Source organism: Mus caroli, chromosome 12, assembly GCF_900094665.2.
Source record: "Mus caroli chromosome 12, CAROLI_EIJ_v1.1, whole genome shotgun sequence".
Classification (NCBI taxonomy): domain Eukaryota; kingdom Metazoa; phylum Chordata; class Mammalia; order Rodentia; family Muridae; genus Mus; species Mus caroli.
Genome location: NC_034581.1, coordinates 38061246 through 38084180, shown reverse-complemented (window position 1 = coordinate 38084180; position 22935 = coordinate 38061246). Strand labels below are relative to the sequence as shown.

General features: G+C 38.3%; 1 protein-coding gene and 1 non-coding gene across 5 annotated transcripts in view; both read right to left on the bottom strand.

The window, feature by feature from the left end:
* The window catches only part of Immp2l (inner mitochondrial membrane peptidase subunit 2), an 879462-nt gene that overhangs the window by 83273 nt on the left and 773254 nt on the right, over positions 1–22935 (bottom strand). The window lies entirely within an intron of this gene.
* Positions 22342–22409, bottom strand: Trnag-gcc. The gene has a single exon. It is a non-coding gene; the product is annotated as a tRNA-Gly (tRNA).

Below are 22935 nucleotides of genomic sequence, written 5' to 3'. Positions count from 1 at the left end.
CTGTGTTCAGCCAGCATAAGAAGATTGGCTTCTTGATAAAGGATACACATGCTGCCCTTTCCCACCACCAAAGGTCATCTGCTTTTCTAAGTAAATGGATATCCAATTGATGGCTTACTTCTGTCACCTCCTTCATTTGTCTACTTTTTGTCTCTTTGTCACCCCCCACCCCCATAGTTTCAACAAATAATATACAAAAGCAAAGAGAAGATGTGAAATGCAAATTAATCAATTTTGATCATGGGTGAACATCTATCGTAAAAAGATTTGAAGAAAGGCAAGGTTAAAATTATTGGCTCAAGTGAGAATTATAAATTGTCCATGGGTGTCACTTATCTATGATATTTCTGGTCAAAATTTAACTTAGATGAGTGGAAGAGAAATTGGGTACAAAGATGAAAAGCCAAAATATACTTGTAAGTGAAAAGAAGAGAAAGCTGAAAGCAAAATATGATTAGGCAATGCAGAAGAACCAGCGAGAAAATGGAGTCTGGTCTCCTCTCAAGGCACTTTTTACTGACAGTCTCTTGATGGGAAAATAGAACCAGGACAAAGAAACTTCCCTATTCCTAACTGGTTATCTAGTATGCTGTGGTCAAAGAACACAAGAGAGAGGCTGGCTGAACTGTTTGGTTCTGTAATTGTGTTCCTGTTCAAAAAGCTAAAAATCTGTGTAGAATCTCCAGTCTCTATACACTCATTCCAAGACCCACTTACGTGCGCGCGCGCACACACAGGATATGGCATACAGTTAGTGTTTTCCTGCTCCCAAAGGGACACACAGAACTGAATTGTTTCTTAAGGAAATCTACAAGATAGACCTAATGGTACCATTAAATCTCCGGCACTTAAGTAAAGCACTAGCTAGCTATTTCCTGTGAAAAACTCAGGGGGCAGTGAATCTCATCCTTAATTCCTTTGTAGCTAATATGAAGCCATCTGCATTTATGCAGGGTCATTCCTGCATAGACATAATCCTTCATGTGCAATGTGCCCCTCAATACAATAGCACTCATTAGCAAATGTACAAACACTTCTGTGAATATATTAAAAGGTTTAAAAGAAATTAGCCTTTGTTTATAATTAGAAGATATTGAAATGCATTTTATTTCATGTACTTTTCTGAATACATAAAAATTAAAAATGAAGTGCCACCCCAACTCCCAGTTAAACTGTTTCATAAAAGTTCAGCATCTTTATATTTCATGCACTGTCTTGTCCTTGTCAAAATCCTTTTGATGTGTTTTTGTGGCAGTGTATGTTTCTAGAGTTATTTTTATACATACAATATGGCAAATATTCTCTTTGCGCATCTCTGCATCACAGGAAGGCATTGAGAGCTGTATTAGTATTTTAATGGGTAATTATTACACTAGGGGCATAGAGACAGACAAAAGGAACTGTTCCATGAAAGGAGTCTTCCTGAATGCACCAGGTTATTGGGTGCATAATAGCATTTCCGGGATAACTGAGCCTTTGAAAGACATTCTAAGAAAGCTCTGGGTCCCTTTGAAACACATGCTACTTTATGGCAGAAAGAATGGCCATCTGGTGAAATCACTGCACAATTAATATTACTATGGTTTGCACATATATCTTTGTCCTATTTAAGATTCAGAGGGCACTTACTCCCTGGAGTCTTATACACCAGAGGGCATCTCAGGAAAGCTCAGAATTTACTAGGCACCACCCCAGGCAGAAGACTAAATGCCTGTAGTGAGAAGGGGGAGAAGACTGTGAGGATAAGATGGGGAAGTAAGTCTTTACGGATGCTAATGGTAAGGAACCAGCAGTCTCCAGAGAAGAGAAGATACTTTTTTTGTGATTTTTGTAGAATCTCCAGAAGATAAAGGTAAAATGTAGGGTTCTGTTAAAACAGATGTGCTGGAGTGCCAGGCAGGAGCCTCTCCCAGAAGTTAGCATACTTTGGTCCAGCCCTGAGGAAGAAGGGTGAGGGAGGCATCCAGGCTCTCCTGAAGGGTAATGCTTCCCATCAAGAAGGCCTCTGAGGGGTGATGAGAGAAAGTGAAGATTTAGCCTAACAAGATTGGGATTCCCAGCTCAACACCCTCAGCTGTGTGGTCGTGGGAATGTTACTTGTCTCAGCAGTGTTCTGTTTGTTTGCTTTTCTTTTTCTCTTTCATCAGAAAACATAGATAATAAAAATACCAATCAGCTTTGTCATGAACTTTAAATGTTTCCTCATTTAGGAAAGTGTTGGGTTTTGACACTACAAAAACATAAGAATAGATGGTAGTCTAAAGGACTTACTAAAAATTAGAACAAAAACCCAACAAGCTCACTAGGGCAGGTACCATTAGTCAGGTGTTATCCTGACAGTTTCACTATCACACCAAATGCAACCTTCTGGTCCTGGGAGGCAGCTGCTCATGTCACCACCATTTTATACAGGAAGCATGTAAGACATAGAAAGCCATCTTAACGTTGAAGCTTGCAAAAACTATGTTCTTAACAGCTAGCCCAGACTTGCTCTCTTGTATCCAGGAGTGTCAAGAACATGGTCCAAGAATGGAGTCCTGTGAGGAGAGTTCGGAGTGCTTGTGAGAAAACTCCAAAGACATACGACAAAAATCTGGTGACCTTAGTTTCTTCAAATCACAGTATTGGTTTTGGAACATGTTTTCTTGCTCTTCCTAGGTGTAGCAGATAGGGGTGAGTTGACTTCAGCGGCTGTTATTCATATGCTTCTATGGAAAAACATGTTTTTGCCATGTGTGACTTGTCCTTGTGATCAAACACTTTAATAATGTGATTCCTCTTAACCCTCAAAGTATAAATTGCCTGGTGCTTTGTATAGAGTTGTCTACTGCCTGAGACTTTAGCCTGCTTCAGATTTAGGCCCTGTGGTCCCAGGTTCAAGCAGCCAAGAACAGCAGTAAACACAGGCGACCTCCCTTTCATCATCTTTCTGAAAACTGGGGGTGAGGGGGGCAGTGGAGGGAGTGGATGTCTATGGGCTCTAAATTTTTAAACCATCAGGAGATTCTCAGTATATGAAACCCTTCTCAAGCATTCCTTTCGGGTGAGTGCCAAGGGAGAGACAAGGTAGCTCTCTCTGGATCACCAAGGTGTTGGTGATGGGAAAAAAAAAAACTTGTCAGTGGACACAAGTCCACTCTGCATTCAGACACATGTGTCTATAATTAGGAGTACCCCCTGCCTCATCTAGCTGCATCAGTTTGGATGGTATCTATGAGTATGAAGCCCTATAAGTTTGGGAGATGAGTAACACATAGCTGCTGTATAATAGTTATCCTCTTGGTTGGCTATAACCATTGCTGTCATGCATCAATGCAGCTGTGATGATCTCCAAGTTGATCTCTAGGAGACTTGGCATATTAATACTTCCTCATGCAGGGGGGTAGTGGTTTCCCAGGTTCATATGATCGAGAACATGCATACCATCCACATGAGGTCACACTTTTTCTCTTGTAAGTTTATATATGGAGGGAAAAATTGTCAATGTGGGACTCTTTGCAAAGCTTTTTCTCAGCCAGATCTGATTCCCCAGGCTGACAGTCCCATAGGAGTAGTATTGACACAGCCCAGTAGTGTGCCTGTCAATAGTTTTCCCAGTAGACTGTTCAGTGGTATAGTTTCTAGTCATCTATGCTTAGAGGTGGTGCAGTTCCCCTAAGGTGCCGAGACTTCTGAATGATGTAGTTGCCTTTGATGCTCTGGTAAGTAAGCGCAATAAACCCACTGGTCCATTTACCTAGATTCATAGAATCTTTTCTTTGCTTGCTTGATGTTCTCCATATCTGAGGTAAACAAATTATTTCTTTATGTCTCACCAACAAAGCTCCTGTAACAATAGCCTACTTGTCCTCAAGGCTTTACTTTAGTGTCTGGTTAAAAGATTCAGTGTCTGTGTGTTAAACCATTGAGAATAACTTAACTAACACAGTCAGCCATCATGCAGCCTCAGTGGCTTCAAGAATACTGTTCTAATCCACAGACCCTGCTCCATCCACATATGACCATGGGCAGCTCTGCTGGAGTACCTGCGGCAAGTGTGATTCTGGGTGTGGACAAATCCCATCTTGAGAAGATTGCTACTGCTAACAAATGACAAAATCACTAGGTCAGTGGGTTGTGAGGTGGCTCCTCCCTTTCAGTCTTCTTGTCTTTGGTAAAGGCTCTCCTACTGTAGTTTCTGTATAGTGCTCAGACCTCCTTGACTGCAGCATGGTCAAATCAAGTGAGCCTTTCCAATTCAAGTTCTCTACCAGGACTTCTGATCCCCTGAGTAGAGAGCATTAGGAGGGGAATCGCTAGCACAACTTGCTTAGTACTCATCAAGGCACCACGCTCTAAATCCTAGGGCCCAACATCAGAGTTAAGGTACTCACAAGTGTACAGAGAACACTCCAACTAAACCTACAGGCTGAGTGGCTCACATTAATTTCTTTTTCTTTTGTCCTTCCGAATGTACACAGCTCTTAAATACAAACAGAATTTCTTAAAGCTACTTTTATATCTAAAATCGTAGGAATAGATAGATCTAGATGCATATTGATTGATAGATTCCCAAGGCAATATTTAGTTTCCATTTAACAAGGCCTAAAATGGTTTCTGGTCATCTCAGGGCAAGGATTCATAAAAGACTGTCAGCAGTAAAAGGGGAATGAGTAGTTTAATGGATGTATGCTACAGAACCAAGTGTGTTCAACTGCAGAAGCAAATGAAATGTTGAACCTTTCAATGTTTTAAGGACTGTGTATTGAAAAAAAAATGTCCACAACTGCCTGGGAATATAATCTTACAACTACTTTATCTAAAAAGCACTAAATTCACCCTAGACTTGGCTGCAAAACACGTAGAGAAATTCAGGTTTTCAGAAAATGGTGCCAAGGATTCCTTAGAGCACTCTGGCTTGAAACCACCCCAGAGCAGAATCACAGCCTAATGTTATCGGTACCCCAAGAGAAAACAGCATGAGGACCTAAGTGCCAGACGCAGGGTAAATGTGGAACTCTGGCCTGACATCCTGACATCGCTTTGCAACTCAAAGCTATAAGAACAACCTTCCTTAGGAGTTCCTGAAGAGACGTAAACAAAATAAGACAAGAATATTAAAGCCACTCTGAGTGTCACAATGCCACCTGATCTCTCCTCCTTTAGAACAGGCCCTGGAAACAATGGCCTTCCTAGGTGAGTCATGACAAAGGGTATTATTATCCATGAAAGGAGAATGGGGCAAGCTAAGTGCCCCCTCAGCACTTATCCTATTCTTTCTGGTTTTTCTTCTTTTAATTTTTACACAATCCTTTTTTGAGTCATCAAAACATGACATTGTGACAAATGATACCAAAACATCTATAGAAGTTGCTATTTAGGAAGGTCATGCTGAAAACAGGTGCATTTTCTTCTGGGTCTTTAGAGTCTGGATTACTTCTGCTTTAGCTTTTTTTTTTTTTTAAACTGCTGTTGCTTGAGGTTATTTGCACCTGACATCATATTGTGAGGATTGCAAGCTGGAGAGTGTTATATGTGTGCCATAGGAAAACACTGCATTGTGCTCTATAATTTCACCAGGACTAAAACCCACTAGAGCACATAATAGAAAACAAATATTTTACAAGGAGAAGGGCTTTGGGACCAAATATTGGGCAAAGCCCCAGTTGCCAAAAACAGTTTTACTTAAGAGTCACTAAGCTTTAAATATTTTGAGCTTTAAACACAGGTATTTGATTTTAGTGCAAGGCCATTCTTAAAGGAAGCATGAAATATTGTTCAATGCTTGCTCAAACAATGACCTCCTATTTGTAAGTTCTGAAGAGTAAAAATACAATGCGTTGTTTTCCCTTCTGTTTCTTTTCTTTACTTGGAATAGAAAGTACTAACTGCAGAGTGAGTGAGTGTAGATTAAAGCTATGCCTCCACAGAGACAGAAGTTCTCAGGGCGCTCCATAAGATGCTGATGGTGAACAGAGCTGATGGGTAACAAAACTCTGGGGTCAGAGGAAACAAAACAAAACAAGAAGACAGAGACAACAAAAATACCCAGGGAAATATAACTTATTTAGTAAAGAAGGCATAAAAAGTCACAGCGCCACTGCCAAACCAGTAACAATCACCTGCATTGACATAAAACAATGCATACTAAGTGGTGACATCTCTGGGTAAGTTATTTTAAATCTGTGCCCTGTGCATGTTTAAAATGGGTACCACAGGTATCAGTAGCCCACTTTCTAATTGTAGCCTGTGGAGAGAATCTCTTGTGTAATGTGTGGAAGTATCAACTGTATAAAAATAATAAATAATATTATAAAATACTACTAATACTAATATATTAATAATTATATATATAATAAAAAGTTGATGGCCTATGACCTGTAGCAGGAAATAAGAGGTGGAAGTAGTTCCGGTAGGGATAGAACTCTGGAATAGAGTCAGACATGGGAAGAGATGCATCCCGAACTCTGACAAGACAGACATATGAGACTGAGGAAAGGTAACCAACCGTGTTGCACTCATAGAATAAAATAAATTAAGTTATGAACTAGTCAGGGAACAAGCCCACACTTATGACTTAGGCATTTACTAATAAATAATTCAGTCTCTGAGTCATTATTTTGGGATCTAGGGCACAAGTGGAAAAGTCTGTGGATACCATAGCCAGCACCAACAATCATCAGGAGTTAATATTTTATATATGGTCATGTCATATCCTTCAAGATATAATATTTCTCAGGAATTAGTTATCCAAGATCAAATCATCAGCCCTGAAAACATACATACACAGACATTATACAGACTGAGCAGTTGTATTTGTGTATTTAGGAATATCTATCTATCTATTTACTAATGAAAAGCAGAGGCCATGCATTTGAAAGAGGGCAGGTAGGGGTATATGGGATGGTTTGAAGGTAAGAAAGGGAAGGGAGATATGATGTAATTATAATTTCACAAAAAAGGTAAGTGAAAGTATCACCTGACTATCTGTACCATGGTGTCAGTTAACTAGCTTATGTCAAGAATTTTCCTTTTGTAAAATGAATAGTATTGAAGAGCGATAGGTTTCCAGGAAAATAGTGCATGTCTGTCTGCCTGCCATGAACAAGAACCCAGCTTCCCCACAGCCTAAGAACCCTGTAGATCTGGAAGGATGTCTCTGGGTTCTGCCTCTACATCACTACTGAGATTGCTGCTAAAGCTTTCACAACAGATTATTATGGGCTAGGAGTGGGACGAATGTAGGATAAGGGAAGAGACCTCTATTTCTGGGAGCGTCTGATATTTCTCAAGAAAGCTTGACAACTATAAAATTCAGCTCAAGAGTTACCTTCTCAGTGGAACATTCTCATTCTCTTTTTACTCCTCAAGTTGAAAAAACAAGGTATTTATTCCTTTCTATTTCTCAACATAACTGGCATGACACAAATAGCACGATGCTACAAAGACTTGTTTTGTTTTGTTTTGTTTTGTTTTGTTTTGTTTTGTTTTGTTTTGTTTTGTTTGACTGTGCATGTGTTAACTCACTGGTTGTGTTTCTTTACCTTGATGTCTGTAACTTTACAGGACTGTGCTTGTTAATGTGAGGCGATGGGTTTGACTTTTTTTTTTTCTGATAAGTTTAGGGATGAAAAGTATAGAAGTGGTGAGGTCAAAGTGTCATCTGAGATTGCTGGAAATGTCTCCTATGGGCTGTTCTCTCATCACTATGCCACTTAGTGTTATGGACCACTTAGGTTGGACTTTGTATCCCTGTACACTTGTAGATGTGCCTGACAAGCTCTTGATCAAGCACATCTGGAAGATACATAGCTAGTTATGTCAGTCCACTCTTCTTAGCAGTGGAAAAAATAGTTGATAATAATATTACCAAGTAAAATTCAGTTATTTGGGATAACTCTGGTACACTAACAGCTGTCATTTGCAAACTCTTCCTATACTACACATCCCTAGAACCTACTTTTTAAATTTACTGCTCTAACAAGACTCCCACAGATTGATGCCTCTTAGGCCTATTAATTTAATATGAACATTTTCTACCCAAACAATATTAAGAAATACTGCTGAGAGAGCTGCAGAGCTACAGAACAAACACTGCTTCTGGAATAAGATGTCTTGTGTTACATAAATTCCATTCTATAAATATGTTTGGCAGAAGTGTCATTCTGCATTATTTTGCTATAATATGTGTTATTCTGAGGATTTATTATAGTATGGCCTGCAGGTTCACTCTTTTAAAACTTACAATCTGACAGTTACAAGAGAAAATAATCTCAATACCAAGTGAACTGTCAAAAAGACTCCATATGATTTGACAGTTACATATGCTGTCTTATTTTAAAACTAATGAGTTATTTTAATCTTAAGATGTTGAAAGGTTTCCTAGTGAAAGACATTGACTTTTTTTTCAGTTATTGCTCTGACCATCTGTAAAAGGAAAGTTAACATTTCTATCTGATGGACAGAAGCGAATCCCCATCCTCTAAGCTTCTTGGCAGATTTGAAGGCAGAGCTGGGTCAGGGCAACATGGGAGTATGATGAGTTTACTAAGAGGAACACCTGGCTTCTAGAGCCACCCAAGGAAGGAAAATAGAGGAGTTCAAAATAACTTGACATCTCTAAGTTTCTCAATGGGGAAATCTAATGAAAACTAGGAGCTTTAAGTAATTCTATTTAATAAGAAAAGCAGAGTCAAAAATTGGAGGGTGCTTTTCTGTGTGGGAGTAAATAATATGAACCTTACAGAAAGCAGTGCTTTAAAGAAGATATAGGAAATAGAAGTCATTATGCAATTTAGAATATTGCCTTAGAATCATCTACTCTGATTCTCTGGCACATATTGCAAGTGGTGCTAGCAGTCTGAGAATAAGGATGGCTTCTTAGAGTACATTTGCTAAAACTCACTATTCACTTTTTTCCTAAATCAGAGAAAGGTTTTTTTCCTTGTTGTGTTGGCATTAATATTATAAGTGTTCACCTTCATTTTTCAATGCGAAAATAAAGCAGCAAAGAAAGAAGTGTTTATTTCTTTCATATTTGATAATGAACTAGGGCACTGTTTCTGAAATCTTTGCATATAAAACAAGTACCTTGTAAAAAGAACCTGAGAAAAACATGGGTAGGAGCAAGAAAGTACAATTCATCCAGTGAGGTACAGACTGGGCATGTAAGAGCCATCATTTGAGATATAGTGGTTAATATTCACTGTGGGGGCATCCAACAATCTCCTACCAAGCTTACGTCTAAGTGGATGTCTGGCGAGTGGCTCTGGGCAGAGTGGAAGTGTGGGTAATTTGTAGTGTCTATGTATTTTGGGAATATTGATTCTTCTACCATGGACAATCTCAAGCCACAGTATGAGATCACTGATTATGAACTTGGGAGAAGACACTCCACACTGGACCATTACAACCTACCCTGTATAATAGTGCTATGCAGTAAAATAGTTAGGGAGGTGTCTTTAATGTTTATCACTTACCTTTTTACTATACTTTATTTGTAAATTTATGAAACTTAACATGCAATCATACAGTAATAGATCTATTTAACAACCACTCAAAACAATCTCTGAAAATTTATCAATCTTCACCCACAAGCCAGAACCTCCCAGTCCTCACTTATGCTAGCCATGACACTTATTTCATAATGCCTAATTTGCATCATTTTTATATAAAACTAACAAAGGAACAACTCCTACTGGATATTCTTATCACTGTCATGTGGTGCAGCAATATTATAGAAATTTCTCTTATATTCTAAGATATTCTAACTTTTGCTGAACTTCATAGCCAGAGTTAGCAGCACACCTTCAGGTCACTTACGACTGCTGTCCTTCTGTGTACTTGGCCAATTTTTTAGCCAACTTTTATGAGAACAATGCAATAATCAACCTGATGAGCCTTGGATTTCAACTCTTAAAACCTAAGCTAATGCATAGCTGCAATCTTAAGTTATATACCCTCTATATAACTGGCTCAGTTGGAGTCAATTCAAGTCTATGACTTAACCCCTTACAAAACTCTTAAATATCTGTAGTCTTCATTCCATCCAATGTGATGTTTTCCATGCTGTTTAATAAAGACAAAACAAAGCTCTTTATTAGGGATAGACACACAGAGAGATAGATACAAACAGACATACAGACAGAGGGAGAGATCCACAAGAGGATCAGCCAGCACAAATTCATACTCATATAACAGACAGATGGAGAATGGAAGACACAGGAAGCCTGAAGTAGAGAATTCAAATATGCTTTTGCTCTTCCAAGCAGAAGTGCTTTTATTTACTTCCTTAATTCTGATGTATTATTGGCGAATCAGAGTTAATCATTGATGTGCTTAATCCACACACTGTATTTTAAGTAAATGAAACCAAAAGTTACTTTTGAACGCAATGATTCTAAACTTCCTCTCTACATCAAAGATAAAAATAACCACCACAAAATACAGTAGGGTAGAGAGAAAGAAACTCTGGGTCAATGTAGATTGTTCTTAGATGGAACAGTATAGGTCCAGTCACTGAGAAGACCATGGTTTGGAAGGGAGCATGGGTGTGTATGAGGGGGTGTAGTTTTGACTCATGAGCATTTATGGTGGTGAGTCAAAGTTAGTACTAGTTCTTAAACCCTAAGTAGCACCTGACACAAAACAGTCTACAACATACCCACATCATTGATTCCAGAAATAGCCAGATATTTTTCTAATACTTTCCACTTCCCCCAAAGGACAAAGGAAAAACCGTTTAGGAGATAGATTATCACCTTTCAGGTCCTCGAATTACAACTGGAAAAAGAACAAGGAGATCTCACCCTTTCTTCCAAGGGCCTTGCACGAAAGCTTCAAAAACAAGGTTAATGGAAATTGGTAGTTGGGAAATTAAGAGTACAGTTCAATTTATTTGAATTTAGAAGACAACTCCAGATTATTTTTCTATACCCTAGAAGGAGAGGACATTTTGTGTTTAAAAAAAAATCAAACAATCAGATTTACATCGGTGGTAAAAGTGACTGAGAGAGAATTCACCATTGGCAATAGGTAAACTACTTAGAAAGAACAGCTTCCCAATGTCTCCATACCTGTGTTAATGATCTAGAGTAAATTCCATATTAAAAGGCAAGAGTATATTCAGAGACAAAGTTTTAGACCCTTATTTTTTAGTTCCATCCATCAATTTCAGAAGTCATCATGCATACAACCCTTTCTGACCCATCACTGTACCTCTCCCCATTGCCGTCTCTGATCTCCTAGATGCCAGATCTGGCTTATCATCAATAAAGCATCAATTCCTGGGACACAGTTGGGTTAGGAAAACAACCAATCAACCAACCAACCAGATAAACAAACAAACAAACAAACAAACAAACAAAAACCAAAACACCAGACAGACAAAAAACAACTAATACTATTGCCTTACAAAATAACCTGTATTAAGTGAGAATGGTTACCTCACCTCCTCTATTGGAGACTAGCCCTGCAGGAATCCTGTTTCCTCACAGGCCCTCACAGACTCTCAGAGCCCCTTGCTTCCCTCATCTGCATTATGTGCCTTGGAGCATAGGCTACAGGTGACTGGGTTCTCTTCTGGTGTGGGCTGAATAGCTAGTGTAGAGGTTTTTATTAGAAACGGCTGGGATTAGTGTAGAATCCTTGGAGAAATGTGGAACTTGATAGAAGTCAAAATTTTAAATTAGGGTAGCCCTTGTTAACCCTGGAAAACTTACTCATAGTTACTAGCCATTTTATAAAAACTCACAGAACACTGAGTATGTATGCTATATTTCATCCTTGACATTAATATAACCGAGACAAAAAGTATGCTTTCGATGGTCATTTATTTCTCTGGTGTTAACAACCTTGTCCATTTATTAAATTGGCTCTTATATTTCCTTTAATAATGTAGAATATATATTTATTAAATTGGCTCTTATATTTCCTTTAATAATGTAGAATATATATATATATATATATATATATATATATACACACACACATATATATACATTTAGCATATTGAACAAAAATCTTTAACATAGAATGTGCTTCATTCTACATATTATAAATTCTATAGTATCAGATTTTTGATATAGTTTTAAATAGAATAAAATGTTTGTTTATCTTCTAAACATGTAAATGTAATCTTTGTTTTCAAAATGGCTAAATATTATTTAATCTTAATTTTTCTATCAGAATTATCTGGTTGCCAGTAATATTAAATATCTATTCAATATGGATTCGCAAAATTATTTCTAAAGTACAGATAGTTAATATTTCATCCAAGACAACGGCATGGAACATATTCCCAAAATGGACTAAAATATTCATTTTCCTACATTCAAATAAAATTCAGGGAAGATATAAATGGAACTTATCTGACAACATGTTATGAATTGTCAAAATCTTCATCCAAAATAAAACAGATTCACATAAAATATTAACAATAGCCTGTGCTGGAAATAAAAATTTAAAGAGATAATTATAAGAGAAGCCAGCCTACCTAATTAAACCTATTTTAATAACAAAAAGTACATATAAAATTTCATTATAATTATGTACCTAAGGTGATATGCTATACAGTCCTTAAGGTTCTTTGAAAAATTAATAGGCAACAGAAACCAAATTTTCCTTTCCAGTAGATGAGAATGATCACTTCATTCAGTTAACTCAAAGTCTTCTCTTGAATATAAAGCAGGAAATTAGCTTGTTACCCTAAATCTTTCCTTACCTGGTGGGGGGAGTAAGGGATGAGATTAATTTAGGATGAATTTAGCCAGTTGCTGGGTCGGCAGAGAACACGCTTGATATGGGTTTCTCAGTCAGGGTGGGCACTCTATGCTTCTTTCACTTTCTTTTAACCTGAACTCTGGGTTTTGTGTGCCATACGATTCTGAAATATTCATTTCACTTATAACTAACAACAACAATAGAGTTGATAAGGGGTCAGTTGAAATCTCAGGAAGACTGTCAAAAGGAAACAACATAAGTCTGTTCTAGAGTGTTGTCAAACTACCTAGGCGTCATTGCTATAGAATTCTGAAAGCTTTCAGGAGGCCTTGTCTTAAGCCTCTTTTCTGAGATTGTGGGCTGTCCTTAAATGTGACAGTGCTACTTCACTGGTGGTGGTGGGCCAGGGAGGATGGAAAGGTACCTGCCTGAACACATTAGTCCTTCTCAAAACTAAAAATGATATTCTAGATGGTCTGTAAGGTCATTGGACACTAATTCTTTTTGGGGTCTGTTGCCTTGCATACACCAGTGCCTGGAACTGTGATAGCTATGTTTACACCAACACTAACTCAAAGCTTGAGCCAACACCTAATACATATACACTACATACTGTGTGCTCAGCCAGGGATCACCATACATGTTTTCTTACAGCAAAGGTCTTTTGGCTAATCTTTGCTTGGAGTTTAATGGCATCTTCTGCAATGAATAAAACTATATCTTGGCTTGAATAGAGGAAGTGGATAGGCAAGAGTTTTAAAAGCATGGAGAGCCTTTGCTTCCTTGGAATAACAATGAAGAGGTGGGATTTAAAAAAAAAGAATTACAGGAAGATACAGAGAGATCTAAATATGCAGGTTTCGAAAGGGCTCCAAATCTAAAGCTGTAGAAAATAATTCACTGAATAAATTTCAGTGTGTAGGCTGAGATAACAGAAGAAGAATAAATAAGGGACAATTGTGATATTTTTTTTTTCTGAGATGATACTGAATGCACATTGAGCTCTTGAGTATACTGAGTTTGGAAGCTGGAATGATAAATCCAGGAGGGGTCAATGATAAGGTTTTTTTGTGATTTCCTTTGAATTGAACTAGTTTAAACTCTGCTCTCAGGAGACACCAAACAGGGAAAGATATAACATGCTAATCAGCTAGGTTTTATGATTTTAGAGTCCTGTATCCTTCTGGTAGAGATTAAAGTCCAGTAACAACACCTCTCTTAAATTTTATAGTAAGTTTGCCATGCTCATACTATCACCCTCAATTACAGGGAGAAGCAGAAGGTCAGCAAAATAATTGTCTTGTCTGAAGTCTCTGGGCCGGTGCTTAAATCACAACTTCAGCAATCATTTCTTAGCAGCTCAGTTAGATGTCCTCTCTATTACATTATGAACATTTCATGTCAGTAAATGGCAGTGAGTGGTTACATGCTGAAAATCTAAGAGTAAGATAAATGGGACAAATTTGTAAAAGAATTATGACTGCTGTATATAGACATTCCTCTTCCAAGGAACAGAGAGCATTTGATGAAAAGTTTTTCATAGCATTTTACTACACTACTGTGTCATGAAATAAGAAAAAACAGCTAATTAAAAGAGGGCTGAGACCATATGAAATTGTATTTTCAACTGAACAGGAAGATGAAACTATAGAAGTTTTTAAAAAATGGTATACCCAGGTACAAACAGGGATTAGCAAGCTCTTTGATCCCTGGGCAAGGAAGGGGAGTCCTTATGCATGCACATAATCTTATAAAGTCATGCTGAGCCTAGTCCTCCACAGTTCCGGACTTTTCAGTCCCACCACAGACAAGAGGTAGCAGCCTAGCATTTTACTAAGTTCATTAAAACTGATTACATGCAGAAACACTACTTACTCTGTAAGCTTTTGCTGACATATGCAAATATTTTCTTCAGAAAGATCATAGTGAGTGACAAACTCAATAAAAGAATTATTCTCTAATTTGCCTTATCTTTGAGAGACTTATCTCTAAGAATCAAACATTAACGTCATAGTTGCTCTCGGTGCAATCCTTGAGCTCCTGCAAAGCAACTATTAAAGAGTAACATACGTGACAGTTAAACCTATGGGTTCTGCCAAAAGTGGAAATTCTTAGATGAGTTTTCATATATCTGAATGCTTTGACCTCCAACTCATGGCATGGAAAACCTTCTTGCCTGCGTTGAACGTTTTGAACACTATTTAATCTTTGCCTTCTCTGGCATTATCCTCCATCACACTGCACAGCACTTCCTTTCCCTCCCCTCCACATTCAATCTGCAATCATAACTCCTCAGACTGAAGAACTCTTGATTTCACCTCTAGCTAGCATGAAGTCTCTGAACTGGGCTGCAGCCCAAGGCACTTAAAAGGGCTGCCAGCTTTCACATCTACTTTATTTCTCTCTAATCTCTTTCCTAGGCTTTCACCAGAATCATCTTTTTAAAAATGTAAATCTGATCACCCTTTATCCTTGTTTGAAACTCTTTAAGAGTTTATCATTGTTCTAGAATATAAGAAAATCCTTTACACGCCCTCCAGTTGCAGTGGCCTTCGATAAAAATCATTTGAAGCTTTTCTAGACATATCAGTTGCTGTGCCCACCCACAGATACTTTAAATAACTGGTCAAGGTTAGAGCTAAACTAACCAGACTTTGAAACACCATGCTTAAAGCTCTCTGGTGCACTGGCACTGAGAACGGGTGTTCTACAGTGGCACTGTCAAATATGGCAGCAGCACAGCTTACTGCAGATGTAACTTTGAAAAGTTAATCTCATGTTAAATAGGGTCACTGGCTTAGTCCCTTCTATGATGGAATATCAATACCACAGACCATATAATTTGTAATGAACACACATTTATTGATCAAGACTACCAGGACAGAGCCCACAGCCCTGATATCCCTCAATCGCTTTCTTAGTGTGGCATCCTACTGTAAATGAGCAAGAATAGGAATCAAACTCACTTTATTTTTTTTTAACAATGAATTCATTATCTCAAGATAATGAGCCTATTCCCACAATAAAGACATTAATTTGTTCAAGAGGACAAGGTCCTTAGTGTTTGATCACCTCAAAAGGGTGCCATGTCCCTTTCCTCTGCATTATGAGTAGACCTTATTTAACCTTTTGAGGTTGCAGGTTATTACAGTTACTACAGTTCTTGGGACAGTTAATGGTACCCAGTATACTTACAGCAGATCATTTGGTCACACTCTAATTCTGCATGTGCTGCTGGACGGATGGATTTTTTGATGCCACTTCATAGGCAAGGCTTCAAAATCAGGGGATCTACCCTGGATATTGAAAAGAATAGTAATTCTCTACAAATTGGTCACCAAATATCACTTGCTGCTAGTCAGGTGGAATGCCCTCCTTGTCTTGGAGTTTGGCTTTGGTTGAACAGTGTCACTGAGCTCAATTTGAGGGTGATGGCTATCTCAAAGATCTCCATCTTCCTGCCAGCTGTACAGACTTTGTTACTAACCCACTAGTTCACTTGTTTCAGTGCTCCCTCCCAACACAGTTGTCAAACAGGGGATTAAACTACTGTGGTTATTTTCCTCCCTCCCTCCCTCCTTTCCTTCCTTCCTTCCTTCCTTCCTTCCTTCCTTCCTTCCTTCCTTCCTTCCTTCCTTCCTTCCTTCCTTCCTTCCTCCCTCCCTTCCTTCCTCCCTCCCTCCCTCCCTCCCTCCCTTCCTTCCTTCCTTCCTTCCTTCCTTCCCTCTCTCCCTCCTCCTTCTTTCTCCTTCTCCTCCTTTTCATCTTTCTCCTCTTTCTCCTTCTCTTCCTTCTCTTCTTGTTTTGGTTTGTTTGTTTGTCATGGTAGGATTTCTCTGTATAGCACTGTCTGTCATCTAACTCAATCTGTAGACTATACTGTCCTTGAACTTAGCTAGGGTTAAAGGCGTGAACCGCCACCACCGGCTCTTGCTTTTTTAGATTTTTTAAAATTCTGCATGTCTGTGTATCTATGTCTGGATATGTGTAGTGCCTGTGAGTGCAGGTGTACACTGAGGCCAGAGGATGGCATCATATCTTCAGGATACGGGTTACAGGCAGTTGTGAATTCTGTCTCCAAAGTGGGTGCTGGGAACTGAACTCAGGTCCTCTGCAAGAGCAGTATGTGCTCTTAATCACTTCTTCAGCCAGGAAATTAAGTTTCTATCACATTATTTTGAGGAATACATTGAAAGTGCATCAGTAACAATACTTTTAAAATTTATAATATGAAAATAAAAATTAGGTATAAGGGAAGCTGTATCTTAGTGGCTATTTGCATGACTGAATATCCCTTTGGGGTAAAATAGTCTTGAAGCTGCACTTAGACTACACTATAGTAAAAACTAGGGTGCCAGGGCATACAGCCATGTGTGTACATTAAAAAAAACACTACAGTTTATTACAATCTTTTGCACTGTGATTTTTTACCTCCTCTTTGTAAACGTTTCAATGGGATCATAGGAAGAAATAGCCTAGAAGACAGATTGGCTCCACCATTATTTGGGTGGAAAAAAGGGGCACCTTACGTGATGAACATTCCACTCATCTCTTTCATTAATTTTCTTTAAACTCCACAATGCAGAACCCAATGCAATATAAACTCAAACTCACAACAACATCTATTGCAATGTATACTTTGCTTTGCTAACTAGTTTCTGTTTAAACTGTATTTGCTACAGGATAAAAAAAATAGTAATAATAAGATCTAAGAAAAAGCTATTACATATATATATCATATACATGCTTAAAAACTTGTAAAATGTCTTCTAAAACATGTTAGATGTTACCTTTAAATAAGGTAATTTGCTATTCACTTTATAACATATTTTTTAGGACGTAGATTCATGTAAGTTTGATGCTTAAATTATTGCAAATGGTTGTAGGAGTCATGAGGATCAGTTCTACCTGAAAAGAAACATGGAAACTAGTCAAGTTGCCTTGTTTGTAGTTTGAAGGTATAAAATCTTTGATATAGTACCAATTTATTTTCAATTAATTGACTGATTTTGTTTTGTTTGCCAGGGTCTCACTCAGTACCGTGTGTTAGCCAAGAGTTCAATAAGTATTCCTGACTGGCCTTCAACTCACAGCCATCCTCCTGCTTTAATTGCTCAACTGCTAGGATTACAGGCATGAGCTATAATAGTACTTGGCTTTGACTTATTTCTAATGATACAACATTTTGTTAAATATTTACAACTCTGTTAGTAGTGATTTAGCATCCACGTGGCTGGTCTTACAAATAATTCCAGTGAACCTGTGCAGTGTAGTTGAGTCCCAGGGATCTATTGCAGCATTAACATTAGACTATCCAAATAGAGAATGAAAAATGGGCCCTAACATACTAGATTTTTCCATAGTGCTTATCATTTTAATATTAGCTAGTCAGAAAGCGACTTATTTAAGATTACACATGAAGGAAGGAGTATAAGAAAGGGTCACTGTTTTTCCACTTTCTGTTTCAGGAGTCTTATTAAAGATACCACCTTGCAACATCCATGATGTATTTATCCATACAACAGATGTAAGACATAGAGGCTTTATTGTACTGTAGGGATATTTATATGCTTTGTAGGCTATTTACTGACTATAAGAAAAAATATACTCAAAAATACTGCAATAAAACTTCTGAAGAACTCAAATTTATAACATTTATTCTTCATTCCATATAATCTTTCCCCTACACTTTGATATTTGTTTTTCCTCTCTCGTGTTTAAATTCAGTGCTTTGAGGAGATATCAGCTTCTTTGAAAGAGGAAAAGCTACTGCCTACACTGTGTGAGGTGGTTGGATGTGGCTTACCTATTTCCCACAGATTCAAAGTTTCAATAAATTGTATGAAATTTAATCTCCATTTTAATCATTATGAGAATGAAAACTTGATCAGTCTCTGTTTGGAGGGAGGGTATCGGGGAAGGCACTAGTGTTCAATCAAATAGATGGGACTTAGAAGAGCCTCATGACCTCATCCTGGTAGCTTTATACCAGGAGACTCAGAGAAAGCGAAAGATGCATACAGCACACAGATACATGCTCCACAACTATTGTCATGGGATGTTCTTGTCTGTCCAGGGACTCTGCCAACAGGGAGACTATAACCACCAGAAGTGGTTTTGAACCTGCAGAAGCCAAAGCAATGTCTTTTCTTATTAAGTGATGCAGTTGCTGGTACTCATTTATTCACAGCTAAAAATGGATTAGAATTGAATTTTCACAGTTTCTATAAGCCAGACTCAAATGCGGACTCTAAAAATGTAGGCAAGTCCTTTATAAATGAAAAAGATGAATCCAAGAAAAGGACACTTACCTAGACACTATATTTTATATTAACTTTAACTAAGTGTTTTTAACTAATAAAGCTTTTTATTTTCTCAAATATGCCATGAAATCACTTCATAAAAGGAAAGTAACTTTAATCTCACTTTCTTAGAATTATTTTAATAAGTGGTGTCAAATATATTACATGATTGCCTGAATCTAAATATATATCTTTCTATAGAAAACATCAGATGGATTTTTTTCAGTTGCTCTTTGACATTTAAAGACATTTAAATGCTAGCAAAACACTATAATTTGCAGGAGTATTAAGCCTCTGAAAACACATGAGAGTTCAAATAGGATCTGTTCTATCTTTTCACAGAGTAAAGATGCTAAAAATAGCGTGGGCTTAAGCTAGGCCACGGTTTTGTGAAATTGCTATCACTTCACCGGAAAATGGAAGGAATAAAATGACTGTTTGGGGCCTGCTGTACAAGATGGATTGGCACTCAGAAAGCAGCCCTTTCAAGTGTTATACCAAAGGACTTTCACTTTATATAGCCGAACTTAATACTAAGTACAATCTAAATATATGATGTGGTGTTGGATTGTATAATAGTATGCAAATATAAATAAAGTTACCACAAATTGGTGAACAATTAATGAGATTCATTGCAAGGATATTTCACCCCTGAATGCTGTTTTCCTGCCAACTGAGACACGATGTATTTAATTCTAAATGACACCACCTGCTCCCACCTCTAAGTGAAATGAAAAAGCTGCCAAAGGGCATGTTGGGAATTAAACTTGCAGCCTTCCTTTTAATCAGGCATTTCTCCATAACCGTGAAAGCCAAAATCATAACATAATGAAAAATAATACAGCTTTTTGTAAGTCAGTAGTTGAACCTGGCATCCCCATCAAATAAAAGATACAGAGTGTAACTACGCAATAATGGCTTTCCTGCTGTAAAATCACTGTCTTACTCTAAATCAAGAGGAAAAAAGAGAAAACAATAGATTCATAAGACAAAACAAAATTATCTGTCATGACAAATCAATAAGAAGAGGGAAGTGGAGGAAAGGTCTCCATCTGTCACGGTTACCGTGGATAACGATAGTGTGCCTTTCACCTAAGGATTTAACAGTGCTTTGCAGAACTTGATTCGTGTTTCCAAGATACTCTCAGTGAAGAGACGATATCACATTACACACATTTTACTAATAAGATGTTATACTCTATGGAGAGGTACTTTCATAAGAACCTTATATATATTTTTTTCTTTTAGAGCTTTCATGTCTTGATTTTCAGGTTTCTTCCCTGAAGAAAACCTTTGGGTCTGAACAATGGTGCTTCAGCAAGAGCACACACAGATGATTTACACCAGTGTTTAATCTGGGAAGTCAGGCGAGGGTCCTTTTTCATAAATCATTAAGTTGCCAACAATCAAGTTGTAATAAAGAATGTACCATTACCCCAATTATCTTTCCATCAAGTCCTTGTCTAATTCTCAGAATTCTCAAGATGGTGTCTTGACTGAAATGTCAAACTTTACATTAGTTGTACTTCAACTTCTAAACCAACTTAAAATGTGCTACCTTAGCTTTCAAAAGTGAAGGAAGATACCTCGAGTCAGCAGCTAAAAGCGGGGAAACTGCTTCTTTTGACTCTGGGCCTCAGAGCCTTCAATCCACGATCACTTGGTGCTGTCACCTGGAGCCTGTGGTGCATCAAAGCAGCATGGTAAGTCAGCACATGGAACAAGAGGTAGGTCTGCATTCTTCATGGTAGCCAGGAAGTGAAGAGACAGGAAGGAACCAGAGTCCCACCATTCAAGGGACCGTCTCTAAGGTTATGACCTTGCTCTTTTTTACCCCACCTCTTAAAGGTTCCTCCACCTCCAACTCGTACCAGTGGCTGGAGGTCATCTTTTACACATGGACTTTTAGAAATACTTTTGTATTCAAACCATAACAAGAGCTAAGGCAAGATAGAAATATTCCTACATAAATATACACTCTCCTATTTATTTAGGGGAAGGAAGTCTCTGCTTACTCTGTATACACCAAGTTCTTGGTGCCGGGATAGATCATTTCTCAAAATGATAAAAACTCCTGTTGTCACTCCCCTCACATTTTGATGGGATAAGAGAAAACCAGTAAATAAATATGTAATGATGTTGGAGTGGCAGGAAGACCAGCCACAGACAAAGAGGTTAGGAGCTTTCCCAGGCGTGATTGGGGAAGGTTTTTTGAACACTAGACACGTGAATATAGATTTGGATGAGGGAAGGAAAACAATCAGGCCTGTATGTTATAACAAATGCCTTTGTGCATGTGCACATGCAGGCCTGTGCATGTGAGTGCATGTTTTTGTGTGCTTGTGTGAGTGTGCGTGTGGTGTGGTATATTTACATTCTCTGTTCCATCTGAGGTGACATTCCTCAAGTACCCCCTACCCTTTGTTTTGAGACTGCAACTCGATGCTTAGGCTACACTGGCTGGGCAGCAAGCCCCTTGGATTAGCACGGTTTCTCCTTCCAAACACCAGGATTACAAGCACACACCACAACCACTGGATTTTTTGATGTGTGTGAGTTCAGGGGATCCAACCTGGGATCTTATGATCCCCTGAACCACTTTGGCAGTTTAACTCCTTAACTCTACCCTGTCCTTTTGACTGCTCAATGATTTTATTCCTGGAAAACTCCCTGCTATAGTCTATTATACTTGTGTTTTCCCTTGCCTTAGTAGATAAACATGCTCTAAAGTCTTCAAAATAAACGTACTGAAAGAAGAAAATTACTGACCACCAGAACTTCTCACCCCAGAGTACATTCTGAACTCTCACACCAGAGTCAGACCCCCTCTCAAATGAAAACTGTTCCGGGGACATTTCTGAGATAAGGGTCTCCTGGAACGAACCCAGTCCAACCCCTCCCAACTAAGGACTGTGCCAGGGACATCTTTGAGATAAGGGTGTGAGTAAAAACCTCAGTTCCAATGAATCAAGTACATGGCCAAAGTGTGGGACGCGGTTGCAAAAGCACTTTGGAAAAACCCTTGNTTGAATCACTTAGTGACGTAAAAACTGTATTTTCCCTGCCCTGCTCCCCCCCTTGCCCTTTTCTTATAAAAGCCTGTGAAAATTTGGGCTAATTGCCGGATCTCCTCTGCACCTTGCAGGCTGCATGAGGTCCGACCCCAGATATCTGGTATATATGTGCTTTTTGTTTGTTTTGTCTGCTTTCTTGTCATTGCTGTATTAAATCTTACTATCTATGCATCTTAAGTACCGGTCTCAGTGTCTTCTTGGGTGCGCGGCTGACCCGAGGCTTGAGTAAGTGCCTCCCTTTGGGAGTTTTGGAGTCTTTCATTTGGTGCATTGGCCGGGAATCGAACCCGGGCCTCCCGCGTGGCAGGCGAGAATTCTACCACTGAACACCAGCCAGGTCCTCTAAACACCACCTCACACATGTCCACTCTGAAAACTTTCTTTTCCTCCCATTAGCTTTTGAACCCACACAAAGCTCGTTTTGATACTACCACTTAAGGAAATATCTAATCACGTTCATCACTGACCTTCACAATAGCAGATTTAATTCTTAGTACATAATTCAGTGGCATTTTATCCATGCTATTATTCACTAAGTAATGACTTTCTTCTCGTGGTTTCTAGAACTCACTCTGCCTTTTCTGGTTTATCTGCCTTCATGACTGGCTCCTTCCCTCTTCCTCAGTCTGAGCGAAGTGTTCCAGGGCTCCTTCTTCGGCTCTTCCCTTCTCTATCTCAACTCACATTGCCTCATCCAGGGCCAACACTTAACTTGCCCAATGCCTGACAAAATATATATCCATATTTTATAAATATAATGTAATATATTATATTATGTATTAAATATTATTATGTACACACAATGCATTATTATATATTTTATATTTTATATAAAATATTATGACATTTTATATTTTACA